We start from the raw sequence: 21,603 nt of genomic DNA, 5'->3' as shown, positions 1-21,603 counted from the left end.
GTTGTTCTACGTGAAAATATGAGGAAGTAGTTAAGTTTCAGAAACAAGCAAATTTTAGCAGAATTGCAGAAGTTTCCCATTCATTTCAATGGGACAAATTAAGCTTAATATTTTAAAAAGTATAATAGTGAAAAATACCAAAAGACATAGCAGGAATTAGCAGAAATAGCAGAATATTTTAAAATTTGAACGGTGAAAATCGGCTGAAAATTGCAGAAGTAGTTAAGTGCCAAAAAGTGTACGGAAGTCCCAAGAGGAACTCAATAGTGTGGATGCTTAAAGCATCCACACAACTAGAAAGCGAAAATTTCTGAAGAAATTTTAAGTGTGCCTATGCCGCCGCTAATCAGTATAGTTTGCCATTCAAACGGCTACAGAGAGCAAAACTCACCGGAGCAGCCATTCTCCACCATGAACTATGGTAAAACCAAACACCGCTAGCGCCTCACAGATGACAGCTTACAGTTTTGTGTAAAGATGAGGTGACTTCGTACAGCCCCAATTTGTAGACGCTGTGCGCAGAGGTTCATAAGCAGACCCGACAATGTTTGCATGAACACACTTTGAAGCATTACGTTATGGACCACTTTTCACACATAGTTGCTGTACCCACACAGCCGGCTGTAGCTTTTCATCTCATAGCCCGACACATACACAAAAAAAAAAAAAAAAAAACAAAAGCAGAGAGAGCACAGACTTTACACCTGAGAGGCGTGATTGCAGATGCCGCTGAGGTGGGTCCACCTCCCCTGCAGACCACGCCCTGCCACACACATCAAACACGTAAAATAAATATTTATGCACTTTTCATTCACTTTGTTTTTTGTTATTTTTACACAGTGTTCTGAATGATTAACAATGGTCTACAGCCAATCTTGTGTATTATTATACAAACTTTGGTTGTAAGATTCAGATAACTATTTAATAAAAGCTAAATATTTTATATGAGAGTAAGAAAGAAAAGTATATCTTTGTCTCATACTCTCATCAGACAATACATGAACCTCTCAATAAACAAAATATTTGCTCGGCTTAAATGACAAACCGCTATTTTACACAGTGGAACACTTATTTTTAAACAAAACCAATGCAGTTCGCCACTGACAGTGCTTACCTTTGCACATCACAGTAAACACTGAACCAAGATGGCGCCCACGCGAACGAGAAATCTGAACTACGGTGTCCTGCAGAGGACAAATGGTCAAAATTGCTAAAATTTACAACATATATGCAGCTCAACAGCGACACCTTGTGACTTATTCCAGTCACTACCTTAAATATACATAACGTCTTACCTGACATTCAGTTCACCGGACACTCATACTGAATCACCAGCCCATATAAATGAAAAATAAGTCCAGCAGCCAACCAAGAGTCATCACGAAAGACTAGGGGTGACACGACAGCGTGAGCGGGCCTGGGTGTCAGCCAGCCCAGCCTGGGTGTCAGCCAGCCCGACCTGGGTGTCAGCCAGCCCGACCTGGGTGTCAGCCAGCCCGACCTGGGTGTCAGCCAGCCCGACCTGGGTGGCAGCCAAGCCGCGCTAGCCAGCTAGCCGCCATGCCGCGGTGAAACGAGAGCGTGAGCCGGCCTGGGTATCAGTCAGCCCGGCCTAGGTGTCAGCCAAGCCGCCCTAGCCAGCTAGCTGCCATGCGGCGCTAGCAGTAACATCGTGAGAGATATGGGACTTCTTGATAAAATATGGGACTTCTTGATAAAACGAGCAGATATTTGAAGTTTACACCCCTACATTCTCGCCTGAAAATAGGGGAGGCTGTCATAAAGTTCAAAATCAGTAACTTAGCGCGCACAGCTGTATAGAAACTCCGTCGTGCTAGCTAGCACGCAGTACAGTTATTGTAACTGTCAGCACAACGAAAATAAACTACACCTAAACTCGGTTTATATCTGACCCAAATAGAGTGCAGTTAATAACGTCTTACCTGAAATTCAGTTCACCAGCCGCCTGCTTCTCCTGCATTGGGTTTCCCTTATCCACGATTGAGCTCCGCGTTAGCCACCACCGGTCGATCGGTGTTTCTTTCCCCGCATACGAGGGGAAGAGACATATACCGGTGGCTAACGCGGAGCTAGCTAGCCACCGGTATATGAACAACTCAGTTATTTTTTCCACATCAACCAGCATCATCGGCCCATATAAACGAAAAATAAGTCCAGCTAAGACAAAGACTGTTTGCGGAGCGATCGGGGGTGAAAGGAGTTAGAGACGCCTCACTGAAAGCCAAGCCTGGGTGCTTTTGAGCGAAGCGGCGCTAGCTAGCCGGCTAGCAGCAACATCGTGAGAAATCTGTTGCTAATATGGGATGTTTTGACAAAACGAGCAGATATTTGACGTTTACACACCTACATTCTCACCTGAAAACCGGTCGATCGGCGGCCGCCTCACATGTTTCTTTCCCCACATATGAGGGGAAAGAGACACATACCGGTGGCTAGCTAGCTCCGCGTTAGCCACCACCAAACAACTCAGTTAGTTTTTCCTCATCGACCAGCATCATCGGCCCATATAAACGAAAAATAAGTCCAGTGTGAAACAGTCGCTTGGCGAGCGATCGGGTGGTTTAGCGAGTGTCAGCCTCTTAAGTTTAAGACAAGCCCGGCTGCTTTTTAAGCGACGCGGCGCTAGCTACCCAGCTAGCGTCAGTACACAGGAACTACTTCCGGTAGTTATACAAAATAAAAGCGTCCACAGGGACACAGCGGCCGCCTCGCATTACTCCCGACATACCACTAGAGTGAGCCAGCACACCACAAATGAAGTTTTCTTGTTCTCCATTCATTTCAATGGGAAAAAACTTGCATTAAAATATTCATATTTAAAAAACTATAGAAGTAATAAACACCAAAAGTCATAGCAACTCATTCCAGCTCCAGCCGCACACAATGATATATCATATGTGAACCTTGTCTCAAAACTGTGGGGCGAGTTAAGGTCCAAAATTTCAGGCGGAAAAAGAATAATAATAACTAGAAAGCGAAAATTTCTGAAGAAATTTTAAGTGTGCCTATGCCGCCGCTAATCAGTATAGTTTGCCATTCAAACGGCTACAGAGAGCAAAACTCAGCAGAGCAGCCATTCTCCACCATGAACTATGGTAAAACCAAACACCGCTCGCGCCTCACAGATGACAGCTTACGGTTTTGTGTAAAGATGAGGTGACTTCGTACAGCCCCAATTTGTAGACGCTGTGCGCAGAGGTTCATAAGCAGACCCGACAATGTTTGCATGAACACACTTTGAAGCATTACGTTATGGACCACTTTTCACACATAGTTGCTGTACCCACACAGCCGGCTGTAGCTTTTCATCTCATAGCCCGACACATACACAAAAAAAAAAAAAAAAAAAAAAAGCAGAGAGAGCACAGACTTTACACCTGAGAGGCGTGATTGCAGATGCCGCTGAGGTGGGTCCACCTCCCCTGCAGCGGCACTGCAGACCACGCCCTGCCACACATCAAACACGTAAAATAAATATTTATGCACTTTTCATTCACTTTTTGTTTTTTGTTATTTTTACACAGTGTTCTGAATGATTAACAATGGTCTACAGCCAATCTTGTGTATTATTATACAAACTTTGGTTGTAAGATTCAGATAACTATTTAATAAAAGCTAAATATTTTATATGAGAGTAAGAAAGAAAAGTATATCTTTGTCTCATACTCTCATCAGACAATACATGAACCTCTCAATAAACAAAATATATGCTCGGCTTAAATGACAAACCGCTATTTTACACAGTGGAACACTTATTTTTAAACAAAACCAATGCAGTTCGCCACTGACAGTGCTTACCTTTGCACATCACAGTAAACACTGAACCAAGATGGCGCCCACGCGAACGAGAAATCTGAACTACGGTGTCCTGCAGAGGACAAATGGTCAAAATTGCTAAAATTTACAACATATATGCAGCTCAACAGCGACACCTTGTGACTTATTCCAGTCACTACCTTACATATACATAACGTCTTACCTGACATTCAGTTCACCGGACACTCATACCGAATCACCAGCCCATATAAATGAAAAATAAGTCCAGCAGCCAACCAAGAGTCATCACGAAAGACTAGGGGTGACACGACAGCGTGAGCGGGCCTGGGTGTCAACCAGCCCAGCCTGGGTGTCAGCCAGCCCGACCTGGGTGGCAGCCAAGCCGCGCTAGCCAGCTAGCCGCCATGCGGCGGTGAAACGAGAGCGTGAGCCGGCCTGGGTATCAGTCAGCCCGGCCTAGGTGTCAGCCAAGCCGCCCTAGCCAGCTAGCTGCCATGCGGCGCTAGCAGTAACATCGTGAGAGATATGGGACTTCTTGATAAAATATGGGACTTCTTGATAAAACGAGCAGATATTTGAAGTTTACACCCCTACATTCTCGCCTGAAAATAGGGGAGGCTGTCATAAAGTTCAAAATCAGTAACTTAGCGCGCACAGCTGTATAGAAACTCCGTCGTGCTAGCTAGCACGCAGTACAGTTATTGTAACTGTCAGCACAACGAAAATAAACTACACCTAAACTCGGTTTATATCTGACCCAAATAGAGTGCAGTTAATAACGTCTTACCTGAAATTCAGTTCACCAGCCGCCTGCTTCTCCTGCATTGGGTTTCCCTTATCCACGATTGAGCTCCGCGTTAGCCACCACCGGTCGATCGGTGTTTCTTTCCCCGCATACGAGGGGAAGAGACATATACCGGTGGCTAACGCGGAGCTAGCTAGCCACCGGTATATGAACAACTCAGTTATTTTTTCCACATCGACCAGCATCATCGGCCCATATAAACGAAAAATAAGTCCAGCTAAGACAAAGACTGTTTGCGGAGCGATCGGGGGTGAAAGGAGTTAGAGACGCCTCACTGAAAGCCAAGCCTGGGTGCTTTTGAGCGAAGCGGCGCTAGCTAGCCGAGCTAGCTAGCCGGCCGGCCAAACTAGCTAGCCGGCTAGCAGCAACATCGTGAGAAATCTGTTGCTAATATGGGATGTTTTGACAAAACGAGCAGATATTTGACGTTTACACACCTACATTCTCACCTGAAAACCGGTCGATCGGCGGCCGCCTCACATGTTTCTTTCCCCACATATGAGGGGAAAGAGACACATACCGGTGGCTAGCTAGCTCCGCGTTAGCCACCACCAAACAACTCAGTTAGTTTTTCCTCATCGACCAGCATCATCGGCCCATATAAACGAAAAATAAGTCCAGTGTGAAACAGTCGCTTGGCGAGCGATCGGGTGGTTTAGCGAGTGTCAGCCTCTTAAGTTTAAGACAAGCCCGGCTGCTTTTTAAGCGACGCGGCGCTAGCTACCCAGCTAGCGTCAGTACACAGGAACTACTTCCGGTAGTTATACAAAATAAAAGCGTCCACAGGGACACAGCGGCCGCCTCGCATTACTCCCGACATACCACTAGAGTGAGCCAGCACACCACAAATGAAGTTTTCTTGTTCTCCATTCATTTCAATGGGAAAAAACTTGCATTAAAATATTCATATTTAAAAAACTATAGAAGTAATAAACACCAAAAGTCATAGCAACTCATTCCAGCTCCAGCCGCACACAATGATATATCATATGTGAACCTTGTCTCAAAACTGTGGGGCGAGTTAAGGTCCAAAATTTCAGGCGGAAAAAGAATAATAATAATAATAATAATAATAATAATAATAAATCCGAGCAATAGTAATAAGTGTGCCTTCGCATAGGCACACTTAATAATAATAACTAGAAAGCGAAAATTTCTGAAGAAATTTTAAGTGTGCCTATGCCGCCGCTAATCAGTATAGTTTGCCATTCAAACGGCTACAGAGAGCAAAACTCAGCAGAGCAGCCATTCTCCACCATGAACTATGGTAAAACCAAACACCGCTCGCGCCTCACAGATGACAGCTTACAGTTTTGTGTAAAGATGAGGTGACTTCGTACAGCCCCAATTTGTAGACGCTGTGCGCAGAGGTTCATAAGCAGACCCGACAATGTTTGCATGAACACACTTTGAAGCATTACGTTATGGACCACTTTTCACACATAGTTGCTGTACCCACACAGCCGGCTGTAGCTTTTCATCTCACAGCCCGACACATACAAAAAAAAAAAAAAAAAAAAAAAAAGCAGAGAGAGCACAGACTTTACACCTGAGAGGCGTGATTGCAGATATCACTGAGGTGGGTCCACCTCCCCTGCAGCGGCACTGCAGACCACGCCCTGCCACACACATCAAACACGTAAAATAAATATTTATGCACTTTTCATTCACTTTTTGTGTTTTTTTTTTTTTTCCACAGTTTTCTGAATGATTAACAATGGTCTACAGCCAATCTTGTGTATTATTATACAAACTTTGGTTGTAAGATTCAGATAACTATTTAATAAAAGCTAAATATTTTATATGAGAGTAAGAAAGAAAAGTATATCTTTGTCTCATACTCTCATCAGACAATACATGAACCTCTCAATAAACAAAATATATGCTCGGCTTAAATGACAAACCGCTATTTTACACAGTGGAACACTTATTTTTAAACAAAACCAATGCAGTTCGCCACTGACAGTGCTTACCTTTGCGCATCACAGTAAACACTGAACCAAGATGGCGCCCACGCGAACGAGAAATCTGAACTACGGTGTCCTGCAGAGGACAAATGGTCAAAATTGCTAAAATTTACAACATATATGCAGCTCAACAGCGACACCTTGTGACTTATTCCAGTCACTACCTTAAATATACATAACGTCTTACCTGACATTCAGTTCACCGGACACTCATACCGAATCACCAGCCCATATAAATGAAAAATAAGTCCAGCAGTCAACCAAGAGTCATCACGAAAGACTAGGGGTGACACGAGAGCGTGAGCGGGCCTGGGTGTCAGCCAGCCCAGCCTGGGTGTCAGCCAGCCCGACCTGGGTGGCAGCCAAGCCGCGCTAGCCAGCTAGCTGCCATGCGGCGGTGAAACGAGAGCGTGAGCCGGCCTGGGTATCAGTCAGCCCGGCCTGGGTGGCAGCCAAGCCGCCCTAGCCAGCTAGCCGACTAGCTGCCATGCGGCGCTAGCAGTAACATCGTGAGAGATATGGGACTTCTTGATAAAATATGGGACTTCTTGATAAAACGAGCAGATATTTTAAGTTTACACCCCTACATTATCGCCTGAAAATAGGGGAGGCTGTCATAAAGTTCAACATCAGTAACTTAGCGCGCACAGCTGTATAGAAACTCCGTGGTGCTAGCTAGCACGCAGTACAGTTATTGTAACTGTCAGCACAACGAAAATAAACTACACCTAAACTCGGTTTATATCTGACCCAAATAGAGTGCAGTTAATAACGTCTTACCTGAAATTACCTGCTTCTCCTGCATTGGGTTCCCCTTATCCACGATTGAGCTCCGCGTTAGCCACCACCGGTCGATCGGTGGCCGCCTCGCATGTTTCTTTCCCCGCATACGAGGGGAAGAGACATATACCGGTGGCTAACGCGGAGCTAGCTAGCCACCGGTATATGAACAACTCAGTTATTTTTTCCACATCGACCAGCATCATCGGCCCATATAAACGAAAAATAAGTCCAGCTAATACAAAGACTGTTTGCGGAGCGATCGGGGGTGAAAGGAGTTAGAGACGCCTCACTGAAAGCCAAGCCTGGGTGCTTTTGAGCGAAGCGGCGCTAGCTAGCCGAGCTAGCTAGCCGGCTAGCAGCAACATCGTGAGAAATCTGTTGCTAATATGGGATGTTTTGACAAAACGAGCAGATATTTGACGTTTACACACCTACATTCTCACCTGAAAACCGGTCGATCGGCGGCCGCCTCGCATGTTTCTTTCCCCACATATGAGGGGAAAGAGACACATACCGGTGGCTAGCTAGCTCCGCGTTAGCCACCACCAAACAACTCAGTTAGTTTTTCCTCATCGACCAGCATCATCGGCCCATATAAACGAAAAATAAGTCCAGCTAAGACAAAGACTGTTTGCGGAGCTATCGGGGATGAAAGGAGTTAGAGACGCCTCACTGAAAGCCAAGCCTGGGTGCTTTTGAGTGAAGCGGCGCAACATCGTGAAAAATCTGTTGCCAATATGGGATGTTTTGACAAAACGAGCAGATATTTGACGTTTACACACCCACATTCTCACCTGAAAATATCTCAAAAGTTTACTTTGTGACCTAGAAACACAAATAAGAGGAATATATTAAACCAAGTGGCAGCCGCCATTGTTTGACTGGTAGAGGCGTGCTTTGAATTGTGGGATATGCAGTTTTCCACCAAGCATACACCCTTGCCGTTACCGTAACTATTCAATGCTTCGTGCAACCTTAAGAATTCCAATGGTTCCTGAAAGCACCGACGCTGTGCGCGCCGTTGATATTGTCGTCATTATGGTAATCCAAATACGGGGACATACCACTAGAGTGAGCCAACACACCACAAATTAAGTGAGTGAGCAAACACACCACAAAGTAAGTTAAGTTTCACTTTCGTTCGTTCCCATTCATTCCAATGGGCAAAAACTTGCATTAAAATATTCATATTTAAAAAACTATAGAAGTAATAAACACCAAAAGGCATAGCAACTCATTCCTGATCCAGCCGCACAAAATGATATAACATATATGAAGCTTGTGTCAAAACTGTGGGATGAGTTACGGTCCAAAATTTCAGGCGGAAAAAGAATAATAATAATAATAAATCCGAGCAATAGTAATAAGTGTGCCTTCGCATAGGCACACTTAATAAATCCGAGCAATAGTAATAAGTGTGCCTTCGCATAGGCACACTTAATAAATCCGAGCAATAGTAATAAGTGTGCCTTTTGGCATAGGCACACTTAATAACATTTACCTGAGTTTTTCTTTGAAAGAACCCTCTAATGTCCATTCTTATATTTCAGTACATAAATGAAACCGATTTAGTCGGGGAGGGTAAGAACTGAAAATATGAAATAAACACACGTAAGCTAAGACTCTCTAAAAAAAATAGCATTTGTTCGGCTTTTCATTTCGCCATTTGTTGATTCACTTGAAGAGCAAGTAACGTAATATTGGTCAAGTGATCAGTTTGATATCAATCTTTCGTGATGCACCGTCATATTTACATTATTTGTACAGTAGGCATGATTTGCTTTGGTACCTGGTCAAACTTAAGCTCTCCTTAGTATGGCTGGCTCCGTCTCTCCAACAGCGCACTGACGGGCAGCAGCTGCCCCGCCCCCTCGCTCAGTCGCTTAGTGCCTGAGCTTGGATCATACCAATATCAGGGGGGGATTCACGCACAGTCGTAAATTCCCACAGTGTGCACTATGTGCTTCGAATATTGTGTGTACTTTTTGTTTTATACAGTTGTCAGCCAGGCATCTAACTATGAAAAAATTACACTCCAAAATACCCCAGGCTTCTGACAAAACAACCCGGGCTTAAGCCCAGTAAGCCACCCCCACGCTCCGCCCCTGGTGACAGTTACAGCAGACATTTCCGTGTGCTGTAGTTCTGCTGATCTGGCTCTTAGTTTCTTCTAAATGCCTCAGTCTGTTGGTTTTGTGAAGTGTGGTTTACAGCACAGCAATCACATGATCATGGAGTGCCGACAGATGGCCCACCTGCTGCTTCTGCAGGCAGGTGAACCGCGAGGATTCCCACCTGAATTAATCTTTTATTATCAAGGCTCCTATGACTCATTGGTCAGAGGGAGAGAGATCGGCACGCTGCAGACTAAATTCATTCAAGTTCAAGTTTTCCCAACATAAAACGTCCATGTCCTTAAGCACAAAAACAAAAACAGGCTGAAGAAGTAATAACTCTGATCTCATTTTTTTTTATACTTTTGACATAAAATATTGTTAGTTGGTCTGTTTGACTCCATCCACACTCTGACCCGCACGCAGGCAGAAGCTGAAGGCCGTGGACTCAGGCTGATGTCCTCTACAGCAGAACAGAGAGTTTCTTCATCCTCTGAACCATTGCATGTCAGCTCCTGGTTTATGATATAAATTGGGTTATTTCTGCTTCATAAAAAAACAAACTTACAGAAAGTGCAGTTAAATGTATATCATCGGTTTCTGTGTGAAAGCAGCACAGCCCTTAAGCCTCACAGGCTGAGTGTGAAGACTTCTCCCACCTTGGAACTGAGCCAGATGAGCTTTCTTATGAAAACCTGACAACTTTCCAGGTAACTTGTAAGGAATTTAGCATTCGGGAGTTATTAGTTCGCAGCCATTGGAGGACTCTGGTCAAGCCCACCAACCGTCTCTCTCTCTCTGACTGTTAAGTGTGGAGTTACAGACCTGCGCTCTCATTCGGGGACTTTCAGCTTCATCTGAAATTCAAAGCTCATCTCATATAGTCTCGTCTGAAGCTCCAATTTGATTTAATACAGAAGCACAGACATGTCTGCTGGACCTGGATCACTCTACTCCACCTTGCTGTTTTTCAGCATCCTTGTGTTTGTCTCTGCAGGTGAGATTTACTGTTAGAAACTGAAGATGAATGAAGAGTATCAGCCTGTTTACATGTTAATAATATTTCTATAAGAGTTATCTTCAGATTGATTCAGTTTGTCTGTGCGGACTGAACATCTGGGGCTGTGATCCAGATGTGACAGAGACAAAGGAGTATGTGTGTGTCCAGGGGTGCTGTCAGGGATTTCTTTTTATCACTCTGGGCCTCATCACTTTAATATTACATGGATCCAGGTTTATTCAGATGTGGATCAATGTTCTGCTTCAAGAAATAGATTTTTTTTATTTCATGGAAGATTGCTACTGCTTCTACATATTTATTTAAAATATTAGTATTGGCAAGTTACAAAATCCTTTGGACATGCATTTTCAAACAGAGTATATTCTGTCTGTCCTGAGACTGAGTGGATCTCAAATTTCAATGTGCTTTAGCTCAATAAAAGCTCTCCTCATGTTTAGCATGAGGCTAAAATTCCCCCTCAGTGGGTCACTGGTGACCTGCTGGATGTTCAGAGGTTCATTAAATCCAACATGACTAAAAACTCAAATGTCAAAGGAAATAAACAAAAATATTTAAAGTCAATCATTCTGATCATAATTGTACTTTGACCTTTAACCTCTCTGCTCTTTATGATTGCTTCTTTCAGATCAAAAGACTGTCTTAGCTTTGCCTGGACAGGACGTCACTCTGACATGTCAAGCTCCAGATAACAAACCTGTTACAGGTGTAAAGTGGAGCAGAGAAGACATCAGAGATAAAAATGTCTTTTTGTACCACAAGGAGCGTTTTGATACCACCAATCAGCATCCATTTTTTAAGAACCGTGTGGATCTGAAGGACATACAGATGAAGAATGGAGACGTGTCTTTGATTCTGAAGAATGTGATAGATGCTTGTAACGGAAAATACGAGTGTCACGTCTTCATCGAAAAAACACACTCATGGAAATCCATTAGAACCATCAGACTGGGTGTTGTTCCTCCAGGTGAGTGAGTAGTGTTGAATGTGTGTGTGATCAGAGGTGAGGCTGCTTCCTGGTTGTTGATGTTTGTTTGTTGTATGGATGAGCTGGTGGATGTCAGAGGCAGACAGATGTTTCTCCAGCTGTTGTCTTTGTGGCTGGTAGTCTAGAGTTTTAATTCAATTGAATTGAATTGAATTTTCTTTATATAGCACCAAATCACAACAACAGTCACCTCATGGCCCTTTATATTGTACAGTAGACCGTACAATAAGAGATACAGAGAAAAACCCAACAATCATATGGCTCCCTATGAGCAGCACTTTGGCGACAGTGGGAAGGAAAAACTCCCTTTTAACAGGAAGAAACCTCCTGCAGAACCAGGCTCAGGGAGGAGCAGATAGCTGCCCCTCCCTAAGCTCTAACCTTACCTAGCAACATTGTTTGGGTAAGGTTAGAGCAGAAACTAATTATTACAAATGTCACTAATATCAGAGATGAGTATAAAACATCTCTGCAGTTCCAGTCAGATCATGTTTCCTGCTTTTTAAGCGAACAAGAACAGAAAAATTCACCAGCATTCAAACTGCCACACGTTATTCCTACTTTTAACTTTTTCTGTTACACCTGTTTCTCTCCTGCAGGAAAACTGGGGAAAATTATCGGCGGGGTAGTTGGTTTGGTAGTTGCTGTTGCAGTTGCTGGTTGTGGTTATCTGATGTGCAAAAAAGATAAAACACAAGAAACCCCGAATCCAGAGTAACCTCTTGCAGGCCAGCAGCAGACTGAAATGGCTCAGAGCTCCTGACAGCTCGACTCCAAGTCTCCTGCTGCTGCTCCATAATCCTGCGTTGATGCCAACCATGGAGAAAGACACGCTGATCATCATCTTTAGACTTCAGACCAACAGTGTGTGTCTGTGCTGTCTGTCAGTGACTCTGAGCCTGAGTCTGTCAATACACAAATCTTTACTTTAATTACTTTTTTTTAAAAAAAATTTTTATTTTTATTTTTTTTATAAATGACATCAGAAACAGCAGTATGCGACATTACGTGATGGCAGAGCTTCAGTTCATCCTTTGTCATTTTTTTTTTTTAATAAATAGGACAGGGGGAATGAATGAGAGAAAGAGGGGGAGAGAAAGAAAGAAAACCAAAGGGGAGAAGAGACGGTGAGAAGGGGGGGGAAGAGAGAGAGAAAAAAAAAAAAAGAACTCCTGGGTCACCTGTATGGAGAAAAAAAAAACAAACAAAAAACAAACAAACAGAGGAGACAGCAAACAACAAAGAGCAACATAATAATAGAGAAAACAAAGCACCATCACAATAAACTAGCTAGCCATAGATATCAATATTTACTAAATAATAAACGATATTGTGCAGCACGCAAGATAGACAGCGCACAGTGTGCTTTGAGGTAGCAGCCAAGAAAGCTTTAGTCCGCGTCTGTGAATACCCATGTGTGCATACCTGTGTGGATCAGCATGCTTGCATTCCAAAGGTTTCTCCATGTAATGATCTGCTAGGGAGTGTGGGGGGGCCACAGCCCCGTCCTCCAGGGTGTGAAGCGGGTATGGAGGAGATCAAAACTCCAGACATCCAGAGGCCCCCAGAACACAAGAGACCATGGAAGACCAACAGAGGGGCAGCCGCGCCACTGTTCCAGTAAGAGCTGAGGAGAGTCCCAGATGAGGGCTCGCCCAGCAGCCGCGGAGCAGAAGTCAGGGGGAGTTGCAGTGACGCGCCCGTGAGCTCCGCCGGCCCCCAGCTGCGCCTGAGTGACCGAGCCCCAGGCCACCTCTTTACTTTAATTACTGTAATTAAACTGTAACAGCTGATCTCTACATGAGGACGTTTGTATGGTTCAAAAATTAAAAAAAAAACACACTCATAAGATCATGTTTATTTGTAACACAGTTTGACTTTATGTCAGATATCTCTCTGATGTGAACCGTGAAGCATGTTTCTCATTTATCAGACAGTTTCTGGCAGGTAATTCAAATAATGTAAAGTTCTTTATCATCGTCTCTATTAATAAAGATTTGCATTCATGAATTTTGACATTTTCAGTGTTTTTGTCGTGTACAGAGTGTTTGATTTATTTATTCATTTATTTTTTGTAACAAACTTGCTGTGATCGAACCATTTCTGCATCTGTACCTGTAATAACCAGTGCTAGCATTATTACACAACAAATGCAATGTGTTACACATTACTCGTTACTTTTCTTACAAGTGATGTGGTACCTTAGTTAATTAAATGCTGACGAAAGTAATTTGTTACAGTACATTACATTACTTTTTCATTAGTCTGTGAAAGAACCTGAAACACTACTAACAACACAAGCTTTAGGCTAATGCGCCACATAGGGTTGCCAACTCCCTGAAAAATAAATAAGGGACACCTCGTGGCCAGGGCCGGGCAACCCAGTTCACCCTTCCCAGTGTGGTGAATTTTGTAGCTCTTTTTTTGTGTGTGAAATTATTTTTTAACCATTTGACTTGAATTTGATTTAAGCAGATGCATATTCTTTGTGATATGACCATATGGGAAACAAATGATCATTTATTTTTAGCTCAAAATGACAACATTAACACAGTAAAACAGGTCTCTTTCTTAAACAGAAGCCTGTCATGCTTAACTTTTGAGAATATAAGTAAATCTTTCTTTAAAAAGAACTCTGTCCTGCTTAACTTAAAATTATATAAATTAATAGAAAACAATAGAACGAAAAATATTCTTGTAACAGTGCACATATAGTGCATTTAGTACAACTGGCTTCAGTTGAGGTATTATTTCAGCTTTTCTAATGCTAATCAGCTGCTCCTGTTTGTAAACCCGCTTGTTCCCATGATTACACATCATAACTCATCATCATTATTCATCTATGTATTACGTTTATGTATTAGTGATCTATTTGTTGTAATCATCTATCCTTGCAGTTGTTTATTACACAAAATAAATTATATTATCACACTTCTGGCCAGATAGCGCTGATATTAACTGCACATGCCCATATTAACCTTAACCAGAGGGTTTAAAAACAAACAAACCAGTGTTTACATACCATATCTGCTTCTGCCGGCCTAGTGGACAAAAAATTGGTTAAGGGTTCCCCGAGCTTTCACGCCCCTCATGTTCTTCATGTGCCCACCACTAGAAGCATGCCTATGGAAAAAGTGCGCCGGCACACAGTGCAGTGCGCGTTATAGGTGTTATCGTGCATTTTCCCAGCCAGGTGTTTCCCTTTTCCCATTCCTCCCTGTACTTTTGCAGCCTTTTTTTCTTTCTCTGAGCGAACAAACATTGCTGCTCTAATGCTGGGCTTACACTGTGTGATTTTTGGTCCATTTTGAGCCGATTTTTGAGTCGTGCGACCGATTTGGTGATTGGCCCGATTTTGGCCTTCATCGTGCATCGTGTAGTATACGTGGGGTAACGAGAAGCGATTAACACCTCACGACCAGCTCCCGGTCATCAATCGCTCGTGAGGGTCTCACCACAGCCGCTCACACTGCTCACGCGCAAACACGTAAACGTTGGTGAAAAAGATGGAGCAGCACGGCTGTGCAGCGTGTGATCTGGACACAAGCGATGGAGGCACAACTTGTAGAACTTTGGAAAGCTCATCCGAGCCTTTTCGATGTGGCATCACAAAATTATCACGACCACAACAACCGTGAAAATAGTTGGATCGACACTGCTGCTCAATCACAGCTGCCTGATCAATGTTTTTCATTAGCAATTTAGCAAAGTTGATGGTGGCGGTGTGTCTGTGTGAGTGAAAGACAGAGAGAGCGAGCGACAGATTTTCTGTTATAACCTTAATTTTATGGAGGCACAGTGGGAGCACTCAGGTCGCATCAGAGCATCGGGCCGTATAGTGTGAGACCTGCATCGTGACCTACCAACTTCTAACCCCTGCGAGTCAATCGTGCAGTTTGAGCAGGAGCTGAATAACGTGACTGAAAAAATCGCACAGTGTCTGCCCAGCTTTAGGTGTACTGTCATCCAAGACTTGCACCGCAGTGTCGGCGTTTGTTTCCCTGTTGGCCATGCTTCTTGTTGTGGTCATCTGTTGTCTTCCGGTATTTTCTCCGTAAGCGACCTTTCCTCGACCAATGAGATGAGCGGTAATCTGAATTGTCATACTTGAATTGTCATAAGTGTGCTGTCAGCTCATTGGTCACAAAGCAGGAGAGGGGCTGGGAATTATGTTTTCAAACAAAGCGTTAATTCCATAAACATTTATAGACTACTTTTGATTCTCACTGTATTACGGGACAAAGTGCATCCCTTATTAGCTCAATACAGGACGTGTACTTTTGTTTCTATATACGGGACGATTCCGTTTTTTAAGGGACGGTTGGCAACCCTAGCGCCACACACCAAAACAAATCAACACCAACAGACACGATCTCTCTTTTAGTGTTTAGGTATGAACACAAAGCCAATGGCACAAAGAAAAGATGAAAACCAGCACAGCGATTTCAAACTGATTGCTCATCACTGCTGTAGTCAGCTGTTAAATTTCCGACCTGGCTGCTGGTCGCATTCGCTCAGTTTTAACATAACTCTGGGTTCTTGGCTAGCTTAGCGTTAGCTGTCTGTGCCTGTGATTGCAAAGAGCCAAAGTTGCATTAGCAGCATAATCCAGCTGTTTCTGTCCTGGATGCAGTTTACACTTTACCGTTACACTCATTTTCGAGCGAAAGAAACCCCAAAACCAAGTAACTGATACTGCAATGCATTATATTAATGTGATTACTGTCAACTATGTGGCTGTCTGTAAAAAAAAATATTGCCCCTGTTGTTAAATCATGAGTCTTCCACCGTTAAACACATTTTTGGAAATTGTTTCAGTTTCACTCAGAAGTGTAGATTAAAGAAATCACTAAAATATAACCAGTTTGATGTAGTGCCAGGTAAGACTGAATCATCCCCCCCTCAAAGGAGCCCAGAGGGATTGATCAAATGTGATGGAAGAGGCTGTATCAAGACTAATGAGATCTATTAGATGGTTTTTAAATGGACTTTTATATTGGTTAGAATTAAGATTATTTTTATTTTTCCAGTTAATGAGGACCGTTTTCTTGGCAATGCATACGGCCGTAAAAACAATGTGGGCTGTGTTTATTTCTGTAGTGACCTCATCCAAGTTGCCCAGCAAGCATACTAAAAGGGATTAAATGTTACATTTCAGGCACTTTGATAATTCTTTACATATCTCGCCCCAAAACTTCTGATTTGGTGGACAGAACCAAAGAGCGTGGATATAATTGTCCGGTGTATTTGCTTGACAGTGTGAGCAGTTGTTGGAAGACGTATAGCCCATTTTATAGATCCTATGACCAGTATCATGCACGCTATGTAATATTTTATATTGAATTAATTGAAGACTGGGATTTCTGATTAGATGAAAGGTTTTTAAGCAAATCTGAGACCAGAAGTTTTGGTCTAAGCTGATCGATAAATCCGCTTCCCATTTTGCAATAGGAAGTGATATTGATTCATCTATTTTAGAGAGTGTTCTGTATATTTTAGACAATAATTGGGGGGTTTGGGGTTAAAAAATTGGTGGTGTTTGTAATTCAGCTTCACTGGGATTGAATTTCTTTTTTTACTGTGGATTTGATTTGATCTGACAGGACTCTTTAAAGCATTCCTGACTCACGCTGTTGCACATCCAGTCGAAATGTCACAGCCGTCTTGAGTGGGTGTAATGTGCTCCGGGCTGTTCGAATACAATACAGACATACCCACAGATAGCCTTATATATAATTACATATAATTACATTTCAGATCCTGACTTGAGATTTCTACATAAGCCAGAGACTTCCTTGGAAATCCTAAGTGTGACATTTACCATAAGAATGTTTCCATGATCGAGCCAATAACGTATTCTTGACAGAACATTGTATTCACGTATTTTATATTGTAGGATTTACATGTGAATTGAGGGTGAAATTGAATTAATTGAAAGTGGTGTCAGTGGAAAATTTTGATTTCATTTCTTTTTTCTTTTTGTAAAAACGACAACCATAAAGGGCAGCACGGTGGCATGGTGGTTAGCACTGTTGCCGCACAGCAAGAAGGTCCTGACTTCAATTCCACCATCAGGCCGGGGTCTTTCTGTGTGGAGTTTGCATGTTCTCCCCGTGTTTGCGTGGGTTCTCTCCGGGTACTCCGGCTTCCTCCCACCGTCCAAAGACATGCAGCTTGTGGGGATAGGTTAATTGGATAATCCAAATTGCCACTAGGTGTGAATGTGAGTGTGAATGGTTGTCTGTCCTTGTGTGTTGGCCCTGCGACAGACTGGCGAACTGTCCAGGGTGTACCCTGCCTCTCGCCCTATGACAGCTGGGATAGGCTCCAGCGCCCCCCGCGACCCAGAAAAGGATAAGCGGAAGCGAATGGATGGATGGACAACCATAAAGAGGTTAAATCAGTGTTTGTGTTAAATCAGATTGTTTGTGTAATGATCTTAGATCAGATAAGAGTTGCATCAACTGTGTCTAAAAGATCAACAGAGCATTTTGTCTTTATCTACACATGTATATACTTGATGTACCATGGTCTGCCTGAAGTATTTATGTCATGAATCACAGTCATTGTGTAAGATTCTGGATCAGAAATAAACTGATAGAATTGTTTCAAGTTGTGGCCTCACCAGAGCCATTACAAAACATATACCAAACAACATATTATATCCTCCCCGTTACCTGTATACAGAGTGTCAGTCAAGGAAGCTGCACAGGACTGGAAACCTGAGACGAGGGAACACTAAGCAGACGTGTTCCGTTTGCTTTCATTCAATATATTGAATTAAATCTATCCCAAAAAAGTCAATGTGAATTGTTACCTCAGATTTATTGGGTAAATTCTATAGATTACTTCTCTACAGTGTACTTAGACCTTCAGTTATGTTTTCTTTTCTCATTATTCATCACAATTTAACATTTAAAAAGTTTTAACAGATCTAATTTCATTTTCTTCTTCTCTATTATAAAAAATGTGTACGTATTTAAGAATGTTACCTGTATGAGAGGCAGTGTGAGTAAAGATCCAACAGGTGGCAGCAGAGAAGTTAACTCATCCTCCACCAAAACAATGTTTCCACATATTTTTTTATGTGTAATGTGTTTACCTATGTGGTATAAGTACTTATAGACTGTAGTATAGTACTGTAGAACTAATATTTTTATAAAAGACAAATATTACCAGTGTTCTAAGTATATTTATGACTTTGGTTGTACCTGCATTAACTCAGTCCTTTTTGGCCACTTAAAAATGTCTTTATGGTTACATTTATGTCATTTCTATGCCATTGGGCAGATCACTCTTTAAAAATGCAGTTTTGATGCCAATAAGACTTTTTTAAAAACTATATAAGTAAAGGAATCCGAGCTTTAGGCGGGGACGCTCTATACTGACTGCTCGACATCGGCGGACAGATGGACTGTAATTGAACAACAACAATTGAACCCGTGTGTATGTTCACATCTTCAGTTTGTTTATGTTACTTTACAGTAAACATATCAATTTACAGTCTATTTAGTTTAGATTTCACGTATTTCCAAATATCAAGGAATGTATCGAATTTTTCCTTTGATGGTTTATGATATAAGTTCTCTTAGGCAACTTCAGCAGAAAGGGTTAGGGTTTTTAAATTGATTTAAAGATTTAAATTGATGAAATCCCAGTCTGCAATTAATACAATACAAAATACTGCATAGAGTGCACTATACAGGTCATCGGATGTTCAAGATGGGCTTTACATCTTCCAACAACTGCTCACACTGTCAAGACAATACACCAGACAATTACATCCACGCTCTTTGGTTCTGTCCACCAGTGCAGAAGTTTTGGAGCGGGATATGTGAAGACTTATCAAAGTGTCTGAAATGTAAAATTCCAACCTCCCCTTTAGTGTAGTTGTTGGGCAAATTGGATGAGGTCACTACAGAAACTGATACAGTCCACATGGTTTTTACTGTCCTTTGCATTGCCAATCTCCAACTGAGTAACGGAGGGCAAAACGGCTGGACACTGAGCCTGCTGAAGTGAAGTTGGGACACAAGTCCCAGGCAACACAACCTCTGCCAAGCTGGAGCTCATCTCATACTGTCGAGAGAGAGCATCAGCATTCCTATTACTGCGGCCTGAGCGATACTTGATCTCAAAATTGAATGCCGCCAGCTGGGAGGCCCACCTCTGCTCAGTGGCACCCAGCTTAGCTGAAGAGAGGTAACTAAGTGGATTGTTATCGGTGTAAACCACACACTTCTGCCCCAGCAGGTACTCCCGGAACTTCTTGGCCATGGCCCACTTGAGCGCAAGAAACTTCAGCTTCATGGAGCTGTAATTGTCCATATTGCGCTCATGTGGCCGAAGACCTCGACTAGCATAAGCCACTGGCCTAACAACACCTTCTACATCTTGGGAGAGAGCTGCACCCAAACCACTGTGGCTGGCGTCAATCTCCAAGATAAATGGGCGCGTAAAGTCAGCATATGCTAGCACAGGTGCAGATACAAGCTTTGCTTTCAGGGCCTCAAAGCTCTCCTCACACCGAGGGGTCCAAATAGCACTCAAACTCTGTCCCGAGCCCTTCTTTGTATTTGTGCCAGCCGATTTAGCCACCACTTGATGCAGGGGAGCCGCCAACGCAGCAAACCCCTCCACAAAGCGCCGGTAATAGCTGGCGAAACCCAAAAAGCTCGCAACTCTGACACGGAACGAGTACACTGCCATTTGGCTACTGCGTCAACCTTGGCTGGATCAGTAGAGACACCCTCACAGGAGATTATATGGCCCAAGTAGTTAACCTTCTGCTGGAAAAAGGCACACTTTTCCAACTTAGCCTTGAGCCCCTGTTGCTGCAGCCTTGCCATCACCATCTCTAGCCGTTGCAGGTGCTGAGAGACAGACGAGGAGAACACAATGATGTTGTCTAGGTACAGCAGTAATGACTGGCACTGCTGATCCCCGAACATCCTCTGCATTGGGCGCTGGAAGGTACCAGGAGCATTGCACAGCCCGAATGGCATACGATTCCACTCGAACAGGCCAAACGGCGTGCAAAAAGCGGTCTTGGGCTTATCCTACTCAGAAACTGGCACCTGGTTGTACCCGCTGGCCAGGTTGATGGTAGAAAACCAGCGTGCGCCACCTAGGGCATCCAGACTTTCCTCGATGCGAGGTAAGGGGAAGGCGTCCTTCCTCGTTTTGCTATTCAGCAAACGATAGTCAACGCACAGACGGAGGCTTCCATCCTTCTTGTGGACCAACACGATGGGAGAGCCATAAGATGGTAAATGGTAAATGGCCTGTATTTATATAGCGCTTTACTAGTCCCTAAGGACCCCAAAGCGCTTTACATATCCAGTCATCCACCCATTCACACACACATTCACACACTGGTGATGGCAAGCTACATTGTAGCCACAGCCACCCTGGGGCGCACTGACATAAGGACTGCTACTTTCCCTAATTACCTGGGCCTCCAGTAGCTGGTTGATATGGGCCCTGACAGCCTCATAATCAGAAGGAGGAATTCGCCTGTACCTCTGCCGAACAGGTGCGTCATCGAGCAGCGGTATGTCGTGCGAAATGAGGTTTGTGCAGTCCAAGTCTCCCTCATAAGTGGAGAAAACAGAGCGGTACTTCTGCAAAAGTAACCGTACCTCATGTTGCTCTGACTCAGCGAGAGCAGACAGGTCAATCGTATCCACCATCTCTTGAGCAGGACTGCTGGTTGTATGGGAGGAAACGGTAACGGGAAAAGAGTGTTCCTCGCTAACACCGGCAGCGAGGCTAACAACAGTAGCTTTGCTTATCACTCCCAAACGGGTCCACGGGTGGAGAACAGCTTCTGCTGTCCCCACATTGGTGACTGGGATGTAGGCAACGCCCTTATCCACCTGGACCAAACAAGGAGAGGCCAGCAACCCAACTGGCAACCCGGACTCAGAAGGCTCAAAAAGCACAGCCTGACCTGACAACTGCTGAAAACAGGTAGTGGCCACAAGTTGCATGACACCACCAGGTATCCGCGCGGCCCGCGGGCCCTGTACCTTAACGGTACCGACAGGGTCCTCTGGGGCTTGGGCTGCAGACTGGTGACACTGATGTAAGGCCTCCAAAACTGGTCTCGGTGCCTGTGACACAGAAGG

The sequence above is a fragment of the Copadichromis virginalis genome, linkage group LG3 (assembly GCF_057382275.1).
Source record: "Copadichromis virginalis isolate Kocher_CV1m ecotype Utaka linkage group LG3, C_Virginalis_male_GT1.1, whole genome shotgun sequence".
NCBI classification, from domain to species: Eukaryota; Metazoa; Chordata; class Actinopteri; order Cichliformes; family Cichlidae; genus Copadichromis; species Copadichromis virginalis.
The sequence above is the reverse complement of the archived record's forward strand: the minus strand, read 5'-3'. Positions refer to the sequence as shown.